This window comes from Erythrolamprus reginae, chromosome 9 (assembly GCF_031021105.1).
Source record: "Erythrolamprus reginae isolate rEryReg1 chromosome 9, rEryReg1.hap1, whole genome shotgun sequence".
In the NCBI taxonomy this organism is placed as follows: domain Eukaryota; kingdom Metazoa; phylum Chordata; class Lepidosauria; order Squamata; family Dipsadidae; genus Erythrolamprus; species Erythrolamprus reginae.
Window position 1 is genome coordinate 11,173,598 of NC_091958.1, and position 24,357 is coordinate 11,197,954.

General features: G+C 39.7%; 1 long non-coding RNA gene across 1 annotated transcript in view; it reads right to left on the reverse strand.

Annotated features, from left to right (window-relative positions):
• Nucleotides 1-3,305: 3,305 nt before the first annotated feature.
• The window catches only part of LOC139171840 (uncharacterized), a 144,537-nt gene continuing 123,485 nt past the window's right edge, over nucleotides 3,306-24,357 (reverse strand). The window contains exon 3 of the long non-coding RNA XR_011559811.1: nucleotides 3,306-3,410. This is a non-coding gene — a long non-coding RNA (uncharacterized lncRNA). The remainder of the gene's footprint in view (nucleotides 3,411-24,357) is intronic.

Here is a 24,357-nt window from a genome sequence, read left to right on the forward strand (position 1 = left end):
CTATACAAGAAACACCCCCGATTTGGTGGTGGGGAATGTGTGTGTGTGTGTCTGGGTGGTGGGCACATTTCACTATGCACTGTTTTATGTTGTGTGTAATATACATTTGTTAAAAATTAATTTAAAAAAATTTAAAAAAAAAGAAAAAAAAAGAAGATATTGGATAAATATTTGTATGAAGTGGTGTAGGGTTTCCTGCCTAAGCAGGGGGTTGGACTAGATGACCTCCAAGGTCCCTTCCAACTCTGTTATTCTATTCTATTCTATTCTATTCTATTCTATTCTATTCTATTCTATTCTATTCTATTCTATTCTATTCTATTGCTTTACATTTTTCTATGTTCTGGCTGGTGTCAGCTTTGATAGTATTCTTCTTAATTTAATTTATTGTCACTTCCTTCAACTGCGCTGTTGATCAGATGCGTGGCTTCAGTGCCAGAATTCTCAATTGCATCCATGCTACTTGGAAAATTCTCTAGATTGAAATCTTCTTCTCTAGAAAGCAGGAGAAAAAAAAACTGGTTGATAGCATCCGTGTGTTGTCCAAGTGATAGGAACTTCCACTGGAGTTTCTGAAGTTACCTTACCTTGTACCAAATCACTACTTAGGCAAGCTTGATAATTTTTTTTATTTTTTTTTTAGAAATGGGTAATGTAGTGCCTCCTAGCTATTTGTGATAATACATCCCACAGCTCTTTGCCTTGGGCTACATTGATTTATGTGACTTTCAAAACATCTGGAAAGCAAATTGTGACTGAATGTTTTCCTTCTGGGGCAAAACTTCCAAATAATTCTGAGTACTGCCAAAATAATCCTAATAATAACTGGGGGGGGGGGGAAGAAACCTAGAGAGTAAATTTTGCATTTTGTCTGAACGCTTCCAATTTATTTATCTGGTGGCTTACATTGCATTGAAAAGAAATAGATATTCTCTGGGCTTTGATTTATTGCCCCTTTTAATGCTCACGGCCGGACCATCCTTATTTCTTGGGTCTTTCTCTGAATCTTAGCATCCATGAATGTTTGCATGTGTGATACGTTTTCTATTTGTATCTGCGTGCAAATAACATCCACACAAATACACAAAACAATAAAACACAGCATAGCGAGATGAGCAGAAGGCTTTTTGAGTAATAGACTATTGGCATTTTTCTTTGAAATTACCGTTTCTTGCTGTTTTGGGAGAGAGCCATGATTTTGCTGCTATTAGTACACCCGTAACAATCTGGAATTAATTCCTCATCTCAGCCATATGACTGTTCTAATGGTCTTTTTTACACTTCTGAACAAACCCTACATATGTGCCTTTTAATATGACAAAGATTAGAGGGTTTTTTTTTCCTGGTGTAATGGGATATAGAATTTGGATCCAGACCAGGTATTCATTATAAAAAAATCAGAATTAATTTACCTTGACCATGGAGATAAACAACCTTTAATGTTGATTACTTCTACCATCTCTCATATGTGGGTATTTCTTTGTTGTGCTTTAAAATAATGGCTGCTTATTGATAGCAATAAATTAGTAGGTATTAGACTTATAGGAAGTGATCTGTTGATTCTCATGAAAATTTGAACGCAATTCAGAGACATATATCCTCAATTATTTTCTTCTCCATGAAAATTTTCCTCCAGTAAACTATTATTGATTCTGAAGATCCCCAAGAATACAATCTGTTCTTTCATCAAAAGAAAGAATCCATCGGTATAAATAATAGATCATGTTAATCAGAATGAATTTTTATTAGTCATCTGTGTATCTAAAATAGACAGATGCAATCATACATCAGTACGGAGTTACCGTGGGTGGTCAGTTACTGATGTCAGCATAATTTTGGCAACTTTCATTGTAAACTTCACATTAGAACTTGCCTTAACTAGCCTCATCAAATCAGTTATGTGGCTATAGTAAAAGTTGTAACAGCTTCTTTCTCTTTATAAAAATGGTCTTTCTATCTGCCTGCCTGCCTATGTATGAGATCATCAATGGATGGGTGAATGAATGAAATTATTTTTATTTATTGATTTATTTTGTCCAATACACAATGAGGGATTTAGTGGGTATATATATACATATATATATATATATATATATATATATATATATATATATATATATATACACACACACACACACACACACACACACACACACACACACACACATAGTAAAATACATGATGAAGGTTATAGAGGAGATACTCATAGTAAAATATATCTAAGAAATAATAGAAAAGAAGATATAGTAATAGAACTTATCAATGAAAGAATAGAAGAAGAGATATAGGAATAGAAGAAAGGTATAGGAGATATAGGAGAGCAATAGGACAGGGGATGGAAGGCACTCTAGTGCACTTGTACTCGCCCCTTACTGACCTCTTAGGAATCTGGATAGGTCAACCGTAGATAATCTAAGGGTAAAGTGTTGGGGGTTTGGGGATGACACTATGGAGTCCGGTAATGAGTTCCACGCTTCGACAACTCGGTTACTGAAGTCATATTTTTTACAGTCAAGTTTGGAGCGGTTAATATTAAGTTTAAATCTGTTGTGTGCTCTTGTGTTGTTGTGGTTGAAGCTGAAGTAGTCGCCGACAGGCGGGACGTTGCGGCATATGATCTTGTGGGCAATACTTAGATCTTGTTTAAGGCGTCTTAGTTCTAAACTTTCTAGGCCCAGGATTGAAAGTCTAGTCTCATAGGGTATTCTATTTCGAGTGGAAGAGTGAAGGGCTCTTCTGGTGAAGCCAGATTAAATAGATAAACATGAACCCCCTTAATTAGTTGGTTGTGCAGAATCAAGGACCTGGAATCGGAAAAGGGAAAAATCTCGTATTTTAGAGTTGAAAGGAAGAACTCAAATCTTAAATACATTCTTTATGCCTTGTGCTTCTAAGAAAACATCAGTTTATCACCTTAGATGTCTTTGATACGTAGGTTTGAGACTTATACTTGTCTTATTTCAGCACAAAGAGGCATATTCTTTATTTCATGCCTGTTTTAATCTATGGATTATTGTACATATTATTTTGTCTAATATGTCCTCTTTTCTGGCAAATCATATTTTTTTCTGTAATCGTGTTTAAATCTGAAGCTTCAAAATTCTGCTAAGCAGATGATGAATTTCTTACAAGCAAACAGCAATTGGAACTCTGTCTTCAGACTGTGTCTTTCTTAAATGTGATGCAATTCTTGGCTCAAAGTAAACTATCAAATTACGTTTAAAAAGTGTGTGCATGTAAATAGATATTTAAATATGGATCACTGATCAAAGCTGAAAGACGGGATATTATTTACGTACCTCCGGTACATTTCCTGTGATGCTTAATTGCATTCACAAACCAGGGCAGATCAGACCTCCCGAAATGATCAAAGAAATGCATTTTCTGAATTTATTTCTGAAGCAATCCACCTGAATGGGGAAAAAAAAAAGATGAGTGAAATTGCTTTAAAATGGCGATGACCGAATGTGTCAAGTAAACTTTACCCAAGAATTCCTGGGGAAAATTCCTTCAAAATAGAAACTTCTTTTTGGATAGAGAGTTTGGCAAGGTATAAAAACCATGATAAAGTCAGGAAAATCAGATGTAAGTAAAAAGACTGCACATATGTATAATTCCCCTCTAATTCTTCTTTTCTCACTGAAACCTGGGATGGTGAAAAAATGGCCCAACGGGCAAACCAGAAGTTCCGATTGTTGGGGGCAATATTTGCTTACTCTCTGTAAACAGCTTAGAGGGGGCTTAATATAAGCATTATATAATGCTTATATAATTATATAATGAACTGAAACATCTCCCCCTTGCCCATGTTGTTTTGGTGTTAGATTGATTGTATGCGTGTTTTAATATTCTGGGGTTGTTTTTATGAATTTTTAGCTTAAAATTGTAATTGGATTGATGGGTATTGGATTTGTTATTATATATTGTTTTTATCTTGTTGTGAGCTGCCTCGAGTTTTCGGAGAGGGGCAGCATATAAATCCAATAAATCTAATCTAATCTAATCTATATAAGTCTAAATGCTAAATAGAACAGAACAGAATAGAATAGAAAGTGTGATTGGAGACACAAGGAATTTGTCTTGGTGCATTATTATTATTATTATTATTATTATTATTATTATTATTATTATTATTAATTGGATTTGTATGCCGCCCCTCTCTGCAGCCTCGGGGCGGCTAACAACAGTGGTAAAACAACATGAACAATCCAATTAATAAAAACAACTAAAAAACCCTTATTATAAAAAAACCAAACATACACACAAACATACCATGCATAACTTGTAATAGCCTAGGGGGAAAGGATAACTTAACTCCCCCATGCCTGGTGACAAAGGTGGGTCTTAAATAATTTGCGAAAGACAAGGAGGGTGAGGGCCGTTCTAATCTCTGGGGGGAGTTGGTTCCAGAGGGCTGGGGCCGCCACAGAGAAGGCTCTTCCCCTGGGGCCTGCCAAACGACATTGTTTGGTCGATGGGAGAAGGCCAACTCTGTGGGACCTTATGGGCCGCTGGGATTTGTGCAGTAGAAGGCGGTTCCGGATGTATTCTGGCCCAATGCCATGTGCTCTCAATGTACGTAAAAATTTGTCAAGAATCATAAGATACAACACTTAATGATTATAGGAGTCAAATAAGCAATGAGGAAACAATCAATATTAATGAAAATCTTAAGGATATAAGATTCGGTCCCACAGAGTGGGCCTCCTCCGGGTCCCGTCAACTAAACAATGCCGGTTGGCGGGCCCCAGGGGGAGAGCCTTCTCTGTGGCGGCACCGGCCCTCTGGAACCAACTCCCCCCGGAGATCAGAACTGCCCCTACTCTTCCTGCCTTCCGTAAACTCCTGAAAACCCACCTTTGCCGTCAGGCATGGGGAAACTAAACATCTCCCCCTGGGCACGTTGAAGTTATATATGGTATGCCTGTATGTGTGTATGTTAGTATAGGGGATTTTCTTAAACTTATAATATTTTAATTAATTGGATTGTATTGGATTGTTTTTCACTTGTTGTGAGCCGCCCCGAGTCTTCGGAGAGGGGCGGCATACAAATCCAAATAATAAATAAATAAATAAATAAAATAAGCAACAAGTTACTGTCATACAGTCATAAGTGGGAGGAAATGGGTGATAAGAATGATGAGGGGGGGAAACTAGTAGTAATAGTAGTGTAGACTTAGTAAAAATAGTTTGACAGTGTTGAGGGAATTATTTGTTTAGCAGAGTGATGGTGTTCGGGGAAAAAAACTGTTCTTGTGTCTAGTTGTCTCTGTAGCAACGTCTTGAGGGTAGGAGTTGAAACAGTTTGTGTCTATGATGCGAGGGGTCAGTAAATAATTTCACAGTCCTCTTTTTGACTCGTGCAGTATACAGGTCCTCAATGGAAGGCAGGTTGGCAGCAACTGCTTTTTCTGCAATTCTGATTCTCCTCTGAAGTCTGTATCGGTCTTGTTGGGTTGCAGAACCAAACCAGACAGTTACAGAGGTGCAAATGACAGACTCAATGATTTATCTGTAGAACTGTATCAGCAGCTCCCTGGGCAGCTTGAGCTTCCTGAGTTGGCGCAGAAAAAACATTCTTTGTTGTGCTTTTTTGATGACGTTATTGATGTCAGGTGATCTTTTAAAATGCTAAATGCTACCGCTACCGGTTCTCCAGAACTGTTCAGAATCACAATTGGGATAGAAACCCCTGTCGCTAAGTCAGGTGGTTCTAAGTTGAGGACTAGTTGTACAACCTTCTCGTGCTTGTGTATGGCCAAACGATGGAATAGCACTGGGCCACGTCATGCCAGAAACTGGGCTGCCCAAACAAGCGAAGGTCCACTCACATTCATTCATTCATTCATTCATTCATTCATTCATTCATTCATTCATTCATTCATTTATTAATTCATTAATTCGTTTATTCATGTATTCATTCATTTATTTATTTCTTTCTTTCTTTATTAATTCATTTCTTCATTTCTTCATTCATTCATTCATTCATTCATTCATTTATTAGATTTGTATGCCGCCCCTCTCCGTAGACTCGGGGCGGCTCACAATACAATAAAAACAATTCCTGACAAATCTAATAATTTACAATTTAAAATTTAAAATAGTTTAAAAATACCCATTTTTAAGCAGACATACCTACAAACGTACCATACATAAATTATATAGGCCCGGGGGAGATATCTCAGTTCCCCCATGCCTGACGACAAAGGTGGGTTTTAAGGAGTTTGCGAAAGGCAAGGAGGGTAGGGGCAGTTCTAATCTCTGGGGGAAGCTGGTTCCAGAGAGTCGGGGCCGCCACAGAGAAGGCTCTTCCCCTGGGGCCCGCCAAACGACATTGTTTAGTTGACGGGACCCGGAGAAGGCCCACTCTGTGGGACCTAATCGGTCGCTGGGATTCGTGCAGCAGAAGGCGGTCTCGGAGATATTCTGGTACGATGCCATGAAGGACTTTAAAGGTCATAACCAACACTTTGAATTGTGACCGGAAATTGATCGGCAACCAATGCAGACTGCGGAGTGTTGGTGTAACATGGGCATACCTGGGAAAGCCCATGACTGCTCTCGCAGCTGCATTCTGCACGATCTGAAGTTTCCGAACACTTTTCAAAGGTCGCCCCATGTAGAGAGCGTTACAGTAGTCGAACCTCGAGGTGATGAGGGCGTGAGTGACTGTGAGCAGTGAGTCCCGGTCCAAATAGGGCCGCAACTGGTGCACCAGGCGAACCTGGGCAAACGCCATGATGCAAGCAGCACGCGAAACCAAGGAACCAGTCCCTGGTGCCCAAAACGCTGTGGGATGCTGTTTCAAATGGCTGGAACGTGACATCCCAGCTACTCTATATGTGATCTACATCTTGAAAAATAGGAGCCCACAGTTCCAAATCCTCCCCAACTACCATCTGATAGAAATGGTATAAATTACTTGCCTCCTTATCTATGCCTGGTTATTTTAAGATCTTGCAGCCCCGCAACCAGTTTTGGGCAGTAATTAATGGCCGGTGTTACCCAGGAGAAATGGGCACTACGCTTTGGCCCCTAGTTACGAGCCAATTGCAGATGTTGTTATCTTCCGCAAGACAGAAGATCTCCAGGAATATTTCTTTTTAATCCCCCTTTCTTGTGCGGACGGTGCTTCAACAACGCACCGCACTTCTATCGCTCTTCTATTTTTTGACCCTCGCTGCGTATACATATCTATATATTATTCATACCGGATTAAAAATTGATATGCTCTTTACCGCTGTGGCAGAGCACAGTGACAATACAAATTAACTTATTGTGTACTTAACTTTTCACAATGTGAAATTTGATGCCCCCCCCCCTGAAAAAAATGTTGGGGACAGGACAAAAAACAACAACAACAACAGAATGGAGAGTTAATGCTTTTCTGCTTATTTTAAACAGTTGAATTAATCAGTAACAACCGGCATACACTTGCACAGACAATTGTCTTCAGATGTCTTTGTAATGTGGGTGGGGGAGATGTGAATTACCAGTGCTGAAATCTAAAGCATCCTTAAGACACCTCCCCTTATATTGGGGAAATATAGGGCTCAATTCTAAGTAGAGATGCAAAGGAATGTATTTAGAAACATAGAAACATAGAAGACTGACGGCAGAAAAAGACCTCATGGTCCATCTAGTTCTGCCCTTAGACTATTTCCTGTGTTTTATCTTACGATGGATATATGTTTATCCCAGGCATGTTTAAATTCAGTTACTGTGGATTTACCAACCACGTCTGCTGGAAGTTTGTTCCAAGGATCTACTACTCTTTCAGTAAAATAATATTTTCTCATGTTGCCTTTGATCATTCCCCCAACTAACTTCAGATTGTGTCCCCTTGTTCTTGTGTTCACTTTCCCATTAAAAACACTTCCCTCCTGGACCTTATTTAACCCTTTAACATATTTAAATGTTTTGATCATGTCCCCCCTTTTCCTTCTGTCCTCCAGACTATACAGATTGAGTTCATGAAGTCTTTCCTGATACGTTTTATGCTTAAGACCTTCCACCATTCTTGTAGCCCGTCTTTGGACCCATTCAATTTTGTCAATATCTTTTTGTAGGTGAGGTCTCCGGAACTGAACACAGTATTCCAAATGTGGTCTCACCAGCGCTCTATATAAGGGGATCACAATCTCCCTCTTCCTGCTTGTTATACCTCTAGCTATGCAGCCAAGCATCCTACTTGCTTTCCCTACTGCCCAACCACACTGCTCACCCATTTTGAGACTGTCAGAAATCACTACCCCTAAATCCTTCTCTTCTGAAGTTTTTGCTAACACAGAACTGCCAATGCAATACTCAGATTGAGGATTCCTTTTCCCCAAGTGCATTATTTTACATTTGGAAACATTAAACTGCAGTTTCCATTGAGTTATGATAAAGTACTGCTTAGTTCTCTGACCTTTCCCCCCCCAAAAAACTTATGGGTATGTGCTTAATGAATTATAGCTAATCTGGAGTAATGTTTGCTCTTGATGAAGCCTGTTCACTCGATGGTACCAACTGGCATCAATTAGTTAGATCTAGAAGGATGGAAATAAATACTGAACAATACTGAACAACAGAACAAAAATTGTTTTGTAGAGCACCCCACCAAAATAGGGTTGGGTAAAATTTTAATCCCTAGTGGAAACTAAAGAAGGAGAGAAGTAACTTGACACTAAGGAGAAATTTCCTGACAGTCAGAATGGTTGATCAGTGGAACAACTTGCCTCCAGAAGTTGTGAATGCCCCAACACTGGAATGTTGGATAACCATTTGCCTGAAGTAGTGTAGGGTTTCCTGCCTAAGTAGGGGGTTGGACTAGAAGACCTCCAAGGTCCCTTCCAACTCTGTTGTTGTTGTTGTTGTCAATACAACAAAGCAAACGAAATCACTATGCTGGATTTCATATTTCATCACCAGTCGGGTGCTTCCCAAGTGCCTAGGACTGCGTGACGTAGCGGCGAATTATGTGTGCCAATCCCAGTAAAGCGGCTTTTTGCAATTGACAGATGGAGATTTTGTCAATTCCGATGGTTTTCAAATGTCTGCTGAGATCCTTTGGCACTGCGCCCAGCGTGCCAAGGACCACTGGGACCACTTTCACTGGCTTATGCCAGAGTCGTTGCAGCTCGATTTTTAGATCTTCGTATTTCACTAATTTCTCTAGCTGCTTCTCCTCAATTCTGCTGTCTCCTGGGATTGCAATGTTTATTTATTTATTTTATTTATTTATTGGATTTGTATGCCGCCCCTCTCCGCAGACTCGGGGCGGCTAACAGCAATGATTAAAACAGCATGTAGAAATCCAATTAATAAAACAACTAAAAACCCTTATAATAAAACCAAACATACACACAAACATACCATGCATAACTTGTAATGGCCTAGGGGGAAGGAATATCTTAACTCCCCCATGCCTGGCGGCATAAATGAGTCTTGAGTAGTTTACGAAAGACAGGGAGGGTGGGGGCAGTTCTAATCTCCGGGGGGAGTTGGTTCCAGAGGGCCGGGGCCGCCACAGAGAAGGCTCTTTCCCTGGGGCCCACCAAACGACATTGTTTAGTCGACGGGACCTGGAGAAGGCCAACTCTGTGGGACCTTATCGGTCGCAGGGATTTGTGCGGTCGCTGGGATTCGTGTTGGTGATCCATACTTTATTTTTCTCCACAATTAGGATGTCTGGCGTGTTATGCTTCAGAATTCGATGATGATGATGATGATGATGATGATGATAATTATTATGATTATTATTAATATTATGTTGCTTCTCTCCTTGATTAGTTTCCACCTAATCTGACTCCCTCTTCTTTATGGCAACCCCTGAGATATTGGAGCCCTGCTATCCCTTGGTCCTTCTTTTAATTAAACTAGACATACCCAGCTCCTGCAACCGTTCTTCATATAGGGTGCCCTACTTGAGCAAAGGGTTGGACTAGAAGATCTCCAATATCCCTTCCTTTTCTTGTTTTATCATATTAAGCAGCAACTTGCTAAGCTTATGTGTGTCACCTTGAGCTCCTGAATGAACAGAGGGAGTAGGAATCAAATAAACACAGAAATGAGGACGTTCGTTCTTTTTCTGTAACATCCTTTTGAAGGATTCGCTCCCTTGCCTCTGTGCAAAGAGTCCAAGCACGAACAAAGGCAGATAATTCTTCCTCATGTGTGGGAAATAGATCGGGTTGTCCAATAGCTTTGGCGTTTTATGTAGATGGTCAGGCATATTTATTTATTCATTCATTTCAGCAAATTAAAGTAAGCTAAGTGCATTTGACCTCAGATGGCCCCGGTTTAAGTTAATTTGAGAGACAAAGCTTATAATGTTCCGGTAAAACACATCAACTAGCTTCCCAGCATAGTTGAAATTGAAATGTGATTGCTGAAACATAACCTCTCAAGCCAGATACATGAATTTTTAGGCTGTGGCCCAGAATATTCTCAAACAAAATGTGGTCTGGGCGAGAAGCAAACATAGAAATGCACTCTGCATGAGAACATAGCTCTCTTTTCTTCTTGCACAGACAATTTCTATCTTTCCGGGGACAAAGAAATTATAGGTGGCAAAACCATTGTACGGCCTGAATTTCAGGAAGAAGAGAAATTCTACAATAGCGCTCAAAGATTAAGTACATTATTAGTCGTACATCTGGCACAGCTTTTTTTCTTTCTTTTTTTTCCTCCCAGGATTCTAAGCCAGGCAAATTTGTGTTTCTTAACAACACTTTCCGATAGGTTCAGCACAAGCCAAACCCATGCTCAATTAGTGTTGAGATGGCCATGGTGTTATAGTCTTCATTTTCTTACCATTAGCATTTTAGAATGTTGCATTGTGTTATTGGTTGGGTTTATTGCCCTCTATCTTGGGATTAATTCTCAGTTAGAATCGTCTCAAAGGTTCTTGTGACAATAAACCAGTGATGGGCTACCAAAATTTTCACTACCACACTGTGGGAGTGGCTTATGCATTTTGTTTCAACATCTTTCAGTGCTAATTGGGTGCTCTGGGGTGGAGCTCCATTTTCGCTACCCCGCTACATTCCCCCCTGTCCGGGCAGTAGCCCACTCCTAATTATCTACTATATAGATAATACCTACTCGGAGAGGGGCGGCATACAAATCCAATTAAATATAAAGTGTATGTACACACACACGCAAGTGCAGCTCTTCTAAAATTATACACATTCAACCTCATTTACTGTGATAGGAAAAACATACCCAGAGCCCAGAAGGGAAAAAAGGAAGAAAAAAAAATCAAAATTTTACTACCGGTACTGTGTACCTGACCATACCCATAGGAGCCCACCAGTGCAATAAACTAACATTGCTGCATGTAAAATTCAGCAGGTTCTGACAGGTTCTGGAGAACTGGTAGTGGAAATTTTGAGTAGTTCGGGGAACCGGCAAATACCACCTATAGTTTTTTCAGAACTGTCTTTTATTTGACCCCTATGACAATCATTAAGTGTTGTACCACATAATTCCTGACAAATGTATATTTTTTCTATTATGTACACTGAGAGAGTCTGCCCCAGCTCCTGCCCCAAGGACTGTGGATGTGGGGGAAACATCCACATGCTGAAGGCCTGTTTTGCCCCCGGTGGAATCTGCTCATGAAGGCTCCTCTGACCAAGAAGACATGAATGACAGGGAGGAGGAGAGTGTGGCAGACAGCTCAGAAGGAGATCAATTATCTAGCTCCTCCTTGGATTCAGAACAAGAGTTAATGATACAGTCATGCATGCGGAGAGCCATGCATAGGCAACAACAACTGAGAGATTATTATCAAAGAAAATGAGGCCACCTGTGGTTGGGTGGGGCTGTGCTAATTAGTGTGGCTGCTATAAATAGCAGCCTGTGGGTTTGGCCATTGTGGAGGATTATCTGATCGTTGTGTTTCGTGACTGCTTTACTGACTTTGACTTTTTGTGTGCTGATTTTTCCCCGTTTGAAACTAAACCAGAGCAAAGTTTGTTTCACTTTGTGAAAGAAGAAGGACTGTGAATTGCCTCACAGCTGCAAGCTAAGTATCACAGAACTGATAAGGGACTTGTACAAATTACCAGTTTGGTTGGAGACGAGTGCTCTTTGCTATACCAAAAGAGGGCTTGGTTTAAGTGAATTTTCATTATAAAGAACATTGTTTTGAATTTTCAAAAATGTGTGTGTCTGAAATTTGTACCTGTGAATTTTTGGGAGGATTCTACCAGAGAGCCCGACAGAACAGAGAGCATCTGCGCCAAGACAAATTCCTTGTGTTTCCAATCACACTTGGCCAATAAATTACTCTATTCTATTCCATCCCATCCCATCCCATCCCATTCTATTCTATTCTATTCTACACACATACATGTCAAACAAATCATAATTCGGCCATGACTCAATGTTACTCTTTGCTGGCAAAGCCAAGTCTTCAAGGTCTTTCGGAAGGCGAGTAGGGTGGGAGCGGTATGGATATCGGTGGTAGTTGATTCCAAAGAGCCAGGACCACCACAGATAAATTTGATAAATAAATAAATAAATTCTTCCTCTACAGAAAAGTAAAAAGAGTCGAGCACCAACTAATCTGATTTTTTTTTGTCTGTTCTGCAGGTCACAGGCCTTTCCAGTGCAGATACTGCCCCTACAGTGCCTCTCAGAAGGGAAATCTTAAGACTCACGTTCTTTGTGTCCATCGCATGCCTTTTGACAATAGCCAGTACCCGGATCGCCGGTTTAAGCGCTCCAGGGTTGACTCCGAGACTTCCGGGACTTTAGAAGAACCTTCCACTGTCAAAGACGGCAGCTCAGCGGATTTAACCGAGGAAGGCTGCAAGTCTCACAAATGATGCAACCGAACGACTCAAAACTGTGCACTGCAATATTACTACAAACGGTTTTGCGACACGCATCGGGAATCCCAGGACGCGGGCTTCAATGGCCTTCTGTGGACAGTCCTACCTTCCATTTGTGCAAATGCTCAGAAGTGCATACAAACACACATACACACACATAAACAAACACAAACACACCCCTGTAAGTAAGTATCTGTGTGTGTATGGGGATGGGTGGGTGGGAAAGGAGGATGGAGGTGGATCCGTTCTTTAAAAATGGCTGTTCAACCATTAAGCTGGCGACAAATACTTCCAACCAAGTAGGTAGCCCTTAAATCAAATGGGTGCATCGTCAAAGCTGGGGACATTGCAAGATTTTTGAAAGAAAGAAAGAAAGAAAGAAAGAAGGAAGGAAGGAAGGAAGGAAAGAAAGAAAGAAAGAAAGAAAGAAAGAAAGAAAGAAAGAATATTTCCAATGTGAATATGGATAAGGTTGGGGTTTTTTTTCAGCAATAGTGCTCTTACCAGGAAAAATAAAGTGGATACCATTGGATATCAATTTCCCGTTGCCTTGAAGATGGTGGGAATGTGTATGCCTCTGCGAGGGGTTGTGTTTTCAGTGCTAAAAACACCTTTTTTAATATGACACCAACCCCTGTCATTTGACCAGCATAATAATGAGACGTGTGGGTTGACTGAAATGGTGCCAGGCTGGCCGGAGCTGTCACTGCAGAGAAAAATCAATTTGGCTGCACTACAGGAGAAATTCTAGATTGTCCATAAGCCATGGTCAGCCCTGATCTATATTGAAAAGGGTCGTGCTTTTACGTTTTAATTTTCAAAAGATACGCACAGGCACACATAGGCAGATCTACAAACACACCCATCGACAGCCGCCCAGATAAATTAGTGGAATTTAGAGTGGGGGGAAAAATCTTTTAACCAATAAGAAGCTGTTGATATATTGTATATTTTCTTTGGGACTGGGGTGTGATTTCCTTCCCCCAAATCATCCTGCGTAATGATAGCAAAATCTCTCCCTCCCCCCTTCTTGTCTTGTCCCATTTTAACAAAATAGGTTGCTATAGAGCTTTCGCTGGCTGGGGAATTCTGGGAGTTGAAGTCCAAATATCTTCAAGTTGCCAAGGTTGGGAAACACTGCTATAGCGGGATTGAGAGATGTCTATTAAAGAACATACTGGTTAGGGCAACTAGTTAGCCTTATGTAGAGGAGAGATCAGTGCAGATACCTAGTTCTTCCCTAGAAAACCTGAATGAAGAAGTCCCACATCAGATTCGTTTTCATAGAGGTTTATTTCTTCAAAATACCAAGCAGCTTGGTATTTTGAGAAAGGCGGGGGTATTTTTTTAAGCGGGGGGAGATTTGAGAATAAATTTTTCCAACCATTTGTGATTCTAAACTATGAATTTTGCCTTGGCTGGAAAAAAAAAAGAACAAAAAAAAACGAATGGAGGGGAAGTATTAGAAATAATTCTTGTTTTTCCAAGCGGGAAGGAGAAAGGCATGTTCTATATTTTGGCAAATTTTAGATTTTATTACTAATTGGCCCCTTCGAATTGGATTCTGTTGCTTCTCATCTAAGAAGCTTTGGGTGTAATTTTAATACAAGTCTTAAATGGGTAGGGGGGGGGGAAACAAAGGAAAGAAAGAAAGAAAGAAAGAAGGATGGAAGGAAGGAAGGAAGGAAGGAAGGAAAGAAAGAAAGAAAGAAAGAAAGAAAGAAAGAAAGAAAGAAAGAAAGAAAGAAGCCAAGCAATTATAATTCCTTATGGCTTTGGTTGGAATGACAAAATTGTGGAGCCTTTACAAAAGGGTGCAATTGGTATTGCACCCTCCCAATGACGAGTATTAATTTATCCTCGAAGCAAAATCATTCAGGAAAGAAAGGAAAGAGAGAAAGAAAGAAAGAAAGAAAGAAAGAAAGAAATGATATATTCCTGGAGGCTAGGAGCACACATTAAAACACAAGCCTTAAAAGACACATCCCAAACAGCAAATATGTAAATAAAATCCGTAGCAGTCCTGAGACTGAGAAAGTAAAGGGGGGAAAAAAGAAGAAAATAACATTCTCAGGTTAATAAGGAATATTGTTCGCAAATTGTTGTCAGAAAAATGAAATAATACAACTGAAAGAAAAAAAAATACAACTAACACCCATTCTACTAAAACTTCAGCTAAACTGAGATTGCCTTGCATAGCTCCTGTGGGTAATGGGCAAGCTGGTGGGTTTTTTCCTTCTCATTTTAGTTTCAATTTTGATTTTTGTGTGTGTGTTTTTTCCCCCCTAGTCTAGTTCTCACTGCCTTACTTAAAATCAAGTTGATTGACTGAATGCAACTGTTTTCTTACGATCCCAAGGAAAGGATCAGCCTGTAAACAGAGGACTTTCTGACTGTAGTAAACTTTAGGGTTTTAACTGCACTACCGTGTTTGGTGACTGTGATTCGGTCGCTTGCTTTCTTTGTGTCTTTGACGCTGTCTTCAGTATCTTAGCAAGAAAAAACAAAAAGAGGGAATAGAATAATAATAATAATTTTTTTAAAGAAAAACCAACCCACATTCCATTTTCTTGCACTTTTTTGCAGCTCCTTTCATGGTTTCTGAGCATTTTCAGATACGACAGGCAATAATTCTGTTGGTGACACTGGAAACTTTACTTCCTGTTCTTTGTGATGTGTGTGTTGAATCCACTTAGTCTGGTGCTACTGTCCGCATCGTTTTTTGCCTCTGACGTTCACCCATTTTTTTTCCCCACCCTGGAACATTTGTAACTTGGAATACAAACGAGTGACAGGAGCAATGAAATACCGTCAGCTTCTGAATATCATCATGCCTCTCATATCTAAACATGTCAAGTTTTTTCTCTGTAACTTCTGTAGTCTGTGATATTGGTCAAAAATACTGTCTACATTCCTAAGCAAAAGAAAAAAGTATATATAGATATACAGTATATATATCTTGGACAGATTCTGATATCAATAGAGTAGAGGGTTTTGTTGCTATGCTTGTAACAATTAGGAAAAAGAAAACCTTTGTATTTAAAGTTTATTCTTGGTCATTATTTATTATTATAAGACATCAGTTGACAGAACTTTATTCTGGTATAGAAGTATTAAAAGTTGTTTCCCCTTGCCAGAAAATGACTGTTTTTATTTTATTTTCTTTCTGCTGTTAGAATAAAAATGTCTTTGAAGCAGTACAGTTTTATCCAGTGTTTTACGCAATAAAACTTCTGCCTCTAGGGAAATAAAGAGATGGGGGGTTTTTTTCTCAACTTCTTTATGTTTATTAGAAAGTCACAGGGTTTTTTTCTCTCTCTTCTGTTTTGTACGATTTGGGAAAAAGGTAGATAACAGTCAAGTCACAGTCGGGCCATTCAGTGACTTGCAAACAGTTCTATTTCATTTTTCAGAATAAATCTTTACAATATCTAAATCTGTCTTTTTATATACAGGCACATAGTTATATCTTAATTAAAAGGTTGCTGAAATTCTAGGATATGGTAACAATTTTTGTAATGCTGTGGCTATACTGCAGACAAAAGAAATTGGATCTATTAGACTTTGGCAATTTTAATGTAAAAGATACATTTAGCTTTTGAAAATAAGAGGGTTACAGTACTGTTGCAGATAAATTAAACTCTCATCCATCGTAAAGCAATCTACAACCATAGAAAGTTGTAAAATTTTACAGGCAGCTCATTCCACCCCCCCATTTATCCTACACATAGTCTGATTTTTGTACAGGTGCTCCTCGACTTGCAACCATTCATTTAGTGACTCTTCAAAACACTGAAAAAGTGACTTATGGCTGCAATATACTCCCGACAAACAGCGAAAATAATCTGTAACAGAGAACTAACAGAAAATATCAATATAGAAAAAGGAGTTAGGCAGGGATGTCCCCTTTCCCCCCTATTCTTCATTACGGTGATAGAAATTCTATTAAATCAAATCCGTACTAATAAAAACATAGTAGGACTCAAAATTAAAAACCAGGAATACAAACTACAGGCCTTTGCCAATGATCTGGTCTTCAATATAGAAGAACCCATCGAATCCGGAACTAATCTTCTCGAAGAAATATCAGAATTTGGAAAAGTAGCAGGGCTCAAAATTAATAAACAAAAGACCAAAATAATAACCAAAAATTTAACTCATAAAGAAAAACAAGATTTAGAACACAAATTAGGATTACAAATAGTTTAAAAAATTAAGTATTTAGGTATAAAAGAATAGAATTCTTTATTGGCCAGGTTAGATTGGACACACAAGGAATTTGTCTCTGTGTTCATAAAAGATACATTTGTCAAGAATCATGAGATGCAACACTTAAATGATAATCATAGGGTAAAAATAAGCAATCAGGAAACAATCTATCATCTATCTATCATTTCTTTCTCTCTCTCTTCTGTCTATCTCTCATCTATCTCTCCATCCATCCATTCATTCCATCTATCTGTCTGTCTGTCTTCTATCTACCTAGTTCTCTATCTATCTATCTATCTATCTATCTATCTATCTATCTATCTATCTATCTATCTACCTACCTATCTATCTAATTTCTATATAGAATAGAATAGATTAGAACAGAACAGAATAGAATAGAATACAACACTTACAGATTGTCGTAAGAGTCAAATAAGCTATGAGGAAACAATCAATATTAATAAAAATCTTGATAAAAGCAACAAGTTACAGTCATACAGTCATTTATTAGTTTAGTATTAGTTTAAATAGTATAATCATCCAATCAATCAACCAATAATCACACATTGATTAATTAATTTGTGAGACACTGATTGTTGATATTAATTTGGGAGACATTGATTGATTGTTGATATTAATTAATTTGTCAGACACTATTTGATTATTGATGATGCCAAGCCAAAACTCAAAAAAGTCCACTATCAACCATCTACAAATTTAAGGTATCTCTACCAATGGCGACAAATGCTAGAAAGGTAATAAAACTATCAAAGAGGTTAAGGAATTGAAGAAATGCCACATATGTACAAAGTATACAATTGCCTGGAAATAAACAAACATGTAACTAATTTCCTATAAGCAGCTTCTACATTTTCTAATTTCTGTCCACCATGTTTGTCAGTACTGGATAACCTAATTACCATGTCTGATAGGCTCCAAACCCTAAAAACAACCATAAAAACACAACAAACATACATAGACTCAGTGGATACAGGTTGAGAAGCACGTTACACATCTTTGGGGGAATTTTCAGTCCAGAACACAATTCAGTCTATTGGGTTGGATGCAAACATAGAGTACAGTGTTCCCTCGATTTTCGCGGGTTCAAACTTTGCAAATAGCCTATACCACGGTTTTTTTAAAAATATTAATTAAAAATTCTTTGAGGTTTTTTTTCTATACCACGGTTTTTCCCGCCCGATGACATCATACGTCATCGCCAAACTAATAATTTTTGCAAATAAATAACCAAAAAAAAATTTATTGTTAATAAATAATTATGTTTATAAATATCAGGATCACTAAGTGTCTTATTCAATGGTGAGTACCAGTAATAATGGTGAGTAAATGGTTGTTAAGGGAATGAATGGGAAATGGTAATTTAGGGGTTTAAAGTGTTAAGGGATGGCTTGTGATACTGTCCATAGCCAAAAATTGTGTTTATACTTCCGCATCTCTACTTCGCGGAAATTCGAATTTGCGGGCAGTCTTGGAACGCATCCCCCGTGGAAATCGAAGGAACACTGTATACAGATAAACTTTGATGGGAATTATATTAATCAAGTCTAATTTCTCCAACAAAGGAAACTTGTTTGCTCAAAATTCTATCCCAAAACAACAACGACTACCTCAACCATACTCAACCATACAAGCATCTACCAATCAACCAAGCAATATATCCTTACTCATCAAAGACACTTTGAGCGTGAACAAAAACATAATAATGGTATTTTATTTGGGCTAGATGTCAACAACGAGCTTGTTATCACAAAGGTTCACAACATTATTGCACCAAACACCTCCCCCAATGAAATCATCAAAGTCTCCATAAGTCTCCAAAGACATATTGATAGTAAGTCTTAAGAATTACCAATATGTGGAAGATCTGTTCAGAATTGTTTTCAGAATTGCTGAAAAGAAAATTATCAGTCCAGAACACAATTCAGTCTATTGGGTTGGATGCAAATATAGAGTAGACCAATAAACATTGATGGGTATTAAATTAGTCAAGTCTAATTTCTCCAACTGCTTGAAAGGTTTTTTCTGCACATGACCAGCCTGGTTCCAATCCATTGCAAAGAACATCCTTCATCAAAAAATGGAACAGCCATTAATCTAACCATTAATCTAACTTCCAAATCAGCATGGCTAGTACTATTGCTTTACTCAATTATGCTTGTTATTTTTTATTTTTTACCATAATTGATTGAGCAATTCTGTCATTTGAATGCCGAAAGAATCCTTTCTACAAATAGAAAAACAAATTGATAAATGTTGTGGCATTCATCTTGAACACAATTTCAATTGTATTTAATCAACAGTGCTTTGTTACTAGAAAACTCTGTCTGTAAGTCAAAGGAAAATATTATATACTGCTCAAAAAAATAAAGGAAACACTCAAATAACACATCCTAGTTCTGAATGAATGAAATATTCTCATTGAATACTTTGTTCTGTACAAAGTTGAATGTGCCCAACAGCCTGTGGAAATGATTGTCAATCAGTGTTGCTTCCTAAGTGGACAGTTTGATTTCACAAAAGTTTGATTTACTTGGAGTGATATTGTGTTGTTTAAGTGTTCCCTTTATTTTTTTTGAGCAGTGTACAGTAATACCTCATGATACGAACTTAATTGGTGCAAGGAGGAGGTTCGTATGACGAAAGGTTCGTAAGACGAAACATTGTTTCCCATAGGAAACAATGTAAAGTCAATTAATCCGTGCAACCAAAAAAACCCTGCAAAAATAACGGCTTTCGGCGACTGCTGGGAAGCCGCGCGGCTGTTTTAAAAGGTGACAGCCGGCCTGGGGGGCTTCCCAGAACCCCCCCGAACCCGGGTTCGGGGAGGTGCTGGGAATCCCCCCAGGCCGGCTGCGACCTTTTAAAACAGCCACGCCGCTTCCCAGCTGTCTCCGGAAGCCGAATGCCAAAGCCGAACTTCCGCGTTCGGCTTCGGGAGACAGCTGGGAAGCGGCGCGGCTGTTTTAAAAGGTGACAGCCGGGCTGGGGGGCTTCCCAGCAACCTCCCGAACCGAACCCGGGGTTCAGAAAAAATTTGCCTCTTCTTACGAACTTTGTTCGAGTTACGAACCGGCGTTCGGGAGGCTTCTGGGAAGCCCCGCCGCCTGGCTGTCACCTTTTAAAACAGCCGCGCGGCTTCCCAGCAGTCTCCGAACGCCGGTTCGTAACTCGAAAAAAGTTCGTAAGAAGAGGCAAAAATTTTCTGAACCCCGGGTTCGTATCACGAGTTGTTTGTAAGACGAGGGGTTCGTATCTTGAGGTACCACTGTATTTGGAAAAAGTGGGTAATTCCAGTTCCATTGTGCATCTGTGATATCTTTCTTGGTAGATTAAAACTGAATTTTAACCTCTGCACGCTCAGCATTTGACCTGAATACAGATATTGATCCCAAAATCTATGTTGCTAATTGAGAAGTTTGTTAAGTGAGTCTTGCCCCATTTTATGACTTTCCTTGACTCATTTGTTGAAGTGAATCATAGCAGTTGTTAAGTGAATCTAGTTTCCCCATTGACTTTGCTTGTCAGAAGGGCACAAAAGGGGATCATGCAACCATGCGACATTGCAACCGTCATAATGTGAGTCGGTTGTCAATCATCTGAATGTAAATCCCATGACCACGGGAATGCTGCAGAGGTCATAAGTGTGAAAAATGGTCATGAGTCACTTTATTTTCAGTACAGTTATAAGTTCCAATGACCACTAAGCCAATGATGTTGAACATTTTTTTCTTGGATGCCGAAATAGTTATAGTTTATAGTTATAGTTTATTAGATTTGTATGCCGCCCAACTTCGAAGACTCGGGGCGGCTCACAACATAACAGTGATACAATACACTACAAATCCAATAGTAGAAAAATTAAATACATTTTAAAAACATTAATAACATAGTAAAATCCCTAACTATACAATCATTCACATTCAACCTAATCCATCATACAGTAAGGCTGAAAACTTCACTAAAAAAGGGGGAGAAAGTGGTAATTATCTTCACGCCTGGTGACAAAGGTGGGTCTTCAGCATTTTACGGAAGGTGAGGAGGATGGGGGCTGTTCGAATCTCTGGGGGGAGCTGGTTCCAGAGGGCCTGGGCCACCACAGAGAAGGCTCTTCCCCTGGGTCCCACCAGCTGACATTGTTTGGTCGACAGGACCCGGAGAAGGCCGACTCTGTGGGACCTAATCGGCCACTGGGATTCATGCAGCAGAAGGCAGTCTCGGAGATATTCTGGTCCAATGGCGTTATAGGTCATAACCAACACTTTGAATTGTGACTGGAAACTGATCGGCAGTCAGTGCAGGCCGCGGAGTGTTGGCGAAATGTGGGCAGATCTTGGAAGCCCCACGATGGCTCTCGCGGCCGCGTTCTGCACAATCTGAAGTTTCCAAACACTTTTCAAAGGAAGCCCCATGTAGAGAAATAGCATGGACGCATGCTATTGTGAATGCGCGAGTGCCCACACCCATAATTCAATGTCTGGGGAGGACGAAAACAGCTCCCCCACCCCCCGGAGGACCCCTGGAGGGATGGAAACAGCCTGTTTCAAAATTTCTGGATGGCCCAGTAGGCTCATGTTTTGCCCTCCCCAAGCTGTAAAGGTAAAAATGCCCTCCCCCACCCCCCGGAGGTTCTCTGGAAGCCAAAAACACCCTCCCAGAGCCTCTGCGCGAGCCAAAAATCGCCTGGCTGGCATACACATGCACACTGGAGCTGAGCTAGGGCAACGGCTCGTTTGCCAGCAGATATGGCTTCGCATGCCTCCTGTGGCATCGTGCCATAGATTTGTCATCACTTCAGTAAGCGAATTGTTGCACATCAAGGCGTACCTGTACTGATCTAGCCATACATTGGTATTTGTGCATGTGGTGGACCACAATTTTGCTACATTAAATGATGTCTAGGGTGTTTCACTGCCTTTCCTGGCTAATTATCTATGGTGAGCTCTGATCTTCAGTGTGATAATTGCTATTATCACATTGATAACCTGGATGTGTGAAATTGCTATCACAGAACTTTGCCTCTTTCTCACATCAAGCAATTACTCAACCATGGGAGATGGTTGAGGAGTATATAAGATTTTTAGAGGAGATCTCAAACTGCACAGGAGAAGGAGGAGTAGACCTCACTGGGACCCAAGTGCTGCTCTGACAATGAAGGCACATCATTTGTGGCTGCTGTGAGCAACTGAACATGCTCTCCATATATCCTAGGATTGTTCTATATGGATCACAGGGCACTCGGATATGTGTACGTGAAGGAGACAGAGAGGGAAAGAGAGAGGGAGAGGGAAAGGGAGAGAAAATTTGTCTTTCACAGGTGGTTTGATCAATGAGGTCTTCCATTCAAAATTAAGGACTCTGAAGGTTATTTATTTGTATTTTTAGACAGAAGAATAGAAAGAAAGAAAGAAAGAAAGAAAGAAAGAAGGAAGGAATGATGGAGGGAGGGAAGGAGGGAGGGAGCGAAGGAAGGAAGATAAGAAAGGAAGGAAGGAGGGAAGGAAGGAAGGAAGATAAGAAAGGGAGGAAAGATGAAAGGAAAGAAGGAAGGATGGATGGAAGATAAGAATGAAGGGAAGATGGAAGGAAGGAAGAAAGAAAGAAAGAAAGAGAAAGAAAGAAAGAAAGAAGATAGGAAGAAGGAGGGAAGGAAGGATGGATGGAAGATAAGAAAGGAAGTAAAGATGAAAGGAAATAAGGAAGGAAGGAAGAAAGAGAAAGATAGAAAGAAGGAAGGAAGGAAGATAAGAAAGGAAGGAAAGATGAAAGGAAAGAAGGAAGGAAGGATGGAAGATAAGAATGAAGGAAAGATGGAAGGAAGGAAGGAAGAGAAAGAAAGAAGGAAGGAAGGATGAAAGATAAGAATGAAGGAAAGATGGAAGGAAGGAAGAAAGAGAAAGAAAGAGAAAGAAAGAAAGAGAAAGAAAAGAAAGAAAGAAAGAAAACCTCCAATTTGGTTTGGGGATCATAAACATAGTTCCACCGAAATTGTGCTTAGCTGTGGGGTTCTCGTTTCTGAATATCCTTGTGGGACCGAGGCCACGAACAGAGGGAAGAGCATTGGTGATGGTAGCAGGACAGTAAAAAAGCTACAGGGGTGAGCTAACCTTTAAAAGAGAAAAGGCTGAATGAGACGAACAAAGCCGCAACAGCCAAGGAATCTGCAGCTCTTCACCTGTTGGTGTTGCTAAAGTCATATTCAAAAAGAAAAGGAGGGAGGGAAAGAGAGAGAGAGAGAGAGAAAGAGCTTTGGTGGATAGAGAAATCTCAGGAAAAGAGGAGGGGAAAAAATTTAAATGATCCCAGAGTGAACTGTTTTGCTGTTAATACAGAAATACAGAGCAAGACACATTTAATGGGCTGTATTTTTTATTATACTATGCTGAATAATTAAGTTTGAGGCTAAGTGTCACATAGATTTATCTTTTAATTAAAAAAGCATGGTTCACGCATATTTGAGTGGTAGTCCAAATAAATGCAATATAGAAATTTATGTTTGTTTATCTAGGTGTTAATTACCTAGAGATTGTTCTGGATTACTTCTTTTTATAAAGTGTCATAGGCTCGTGTCAGAAGTAATAAAGCTTAACAGAGGAACCTTATCAATTTGCTAACTATAGAGCTGGTGTGACCCGAAAGAGGGCCCGAGACGTGTGTCTTTGTGTGCAACCTGTGTGTGAACTTTTGCAAAGGGTCCTTATAAACCCCCACTCAACATATCACACACCCTTACTTGAAGGAAGGCTGTGGTTTTTATTCGCCGGTGACAACTGGCGTGCAGCTGTGTTATATGGTTTCCCAACGTGGCAATTTTTATACCCATGCTACAAACTGCCATTTGCATGAAAAGGCAGGCTTTCAATGAATGAAGTGCCGTTTCCAGAATCAGTACATTATAGTAGCGCTGTCTGGGCGCTGGAAATAATTCTTTATTGAAAAGCCACCGGGAATACACCAGGGCTGGTTTTTAGCGAGGGAATATGCAGTCTCACCTGATAAAATCAGGTGGATTTTCAAAAGAAATAAGGACTTGATCGAGGGTTGCTTTCTGGTACCAAGTGCCAGCACCAGTATCACCTCCACTCCAAGGTAAAATTCCTCGTACATGTGTGCCTGTTGTTCCCAACTCTAGTCCAGTGATGGGCTACCAAAATTTTTACTACCACACTGTGGCCGTGGCTTATGCATTTTGTTTCAACATCTTTCAGTGCAAATTGAGTGCTATGGGGTGGAGCTCCAAATTTTGCTACCGGAACTGCGTTCCTGACTGTTCCCATAGGAGCCCATCACTGATCTAGTGCAACCC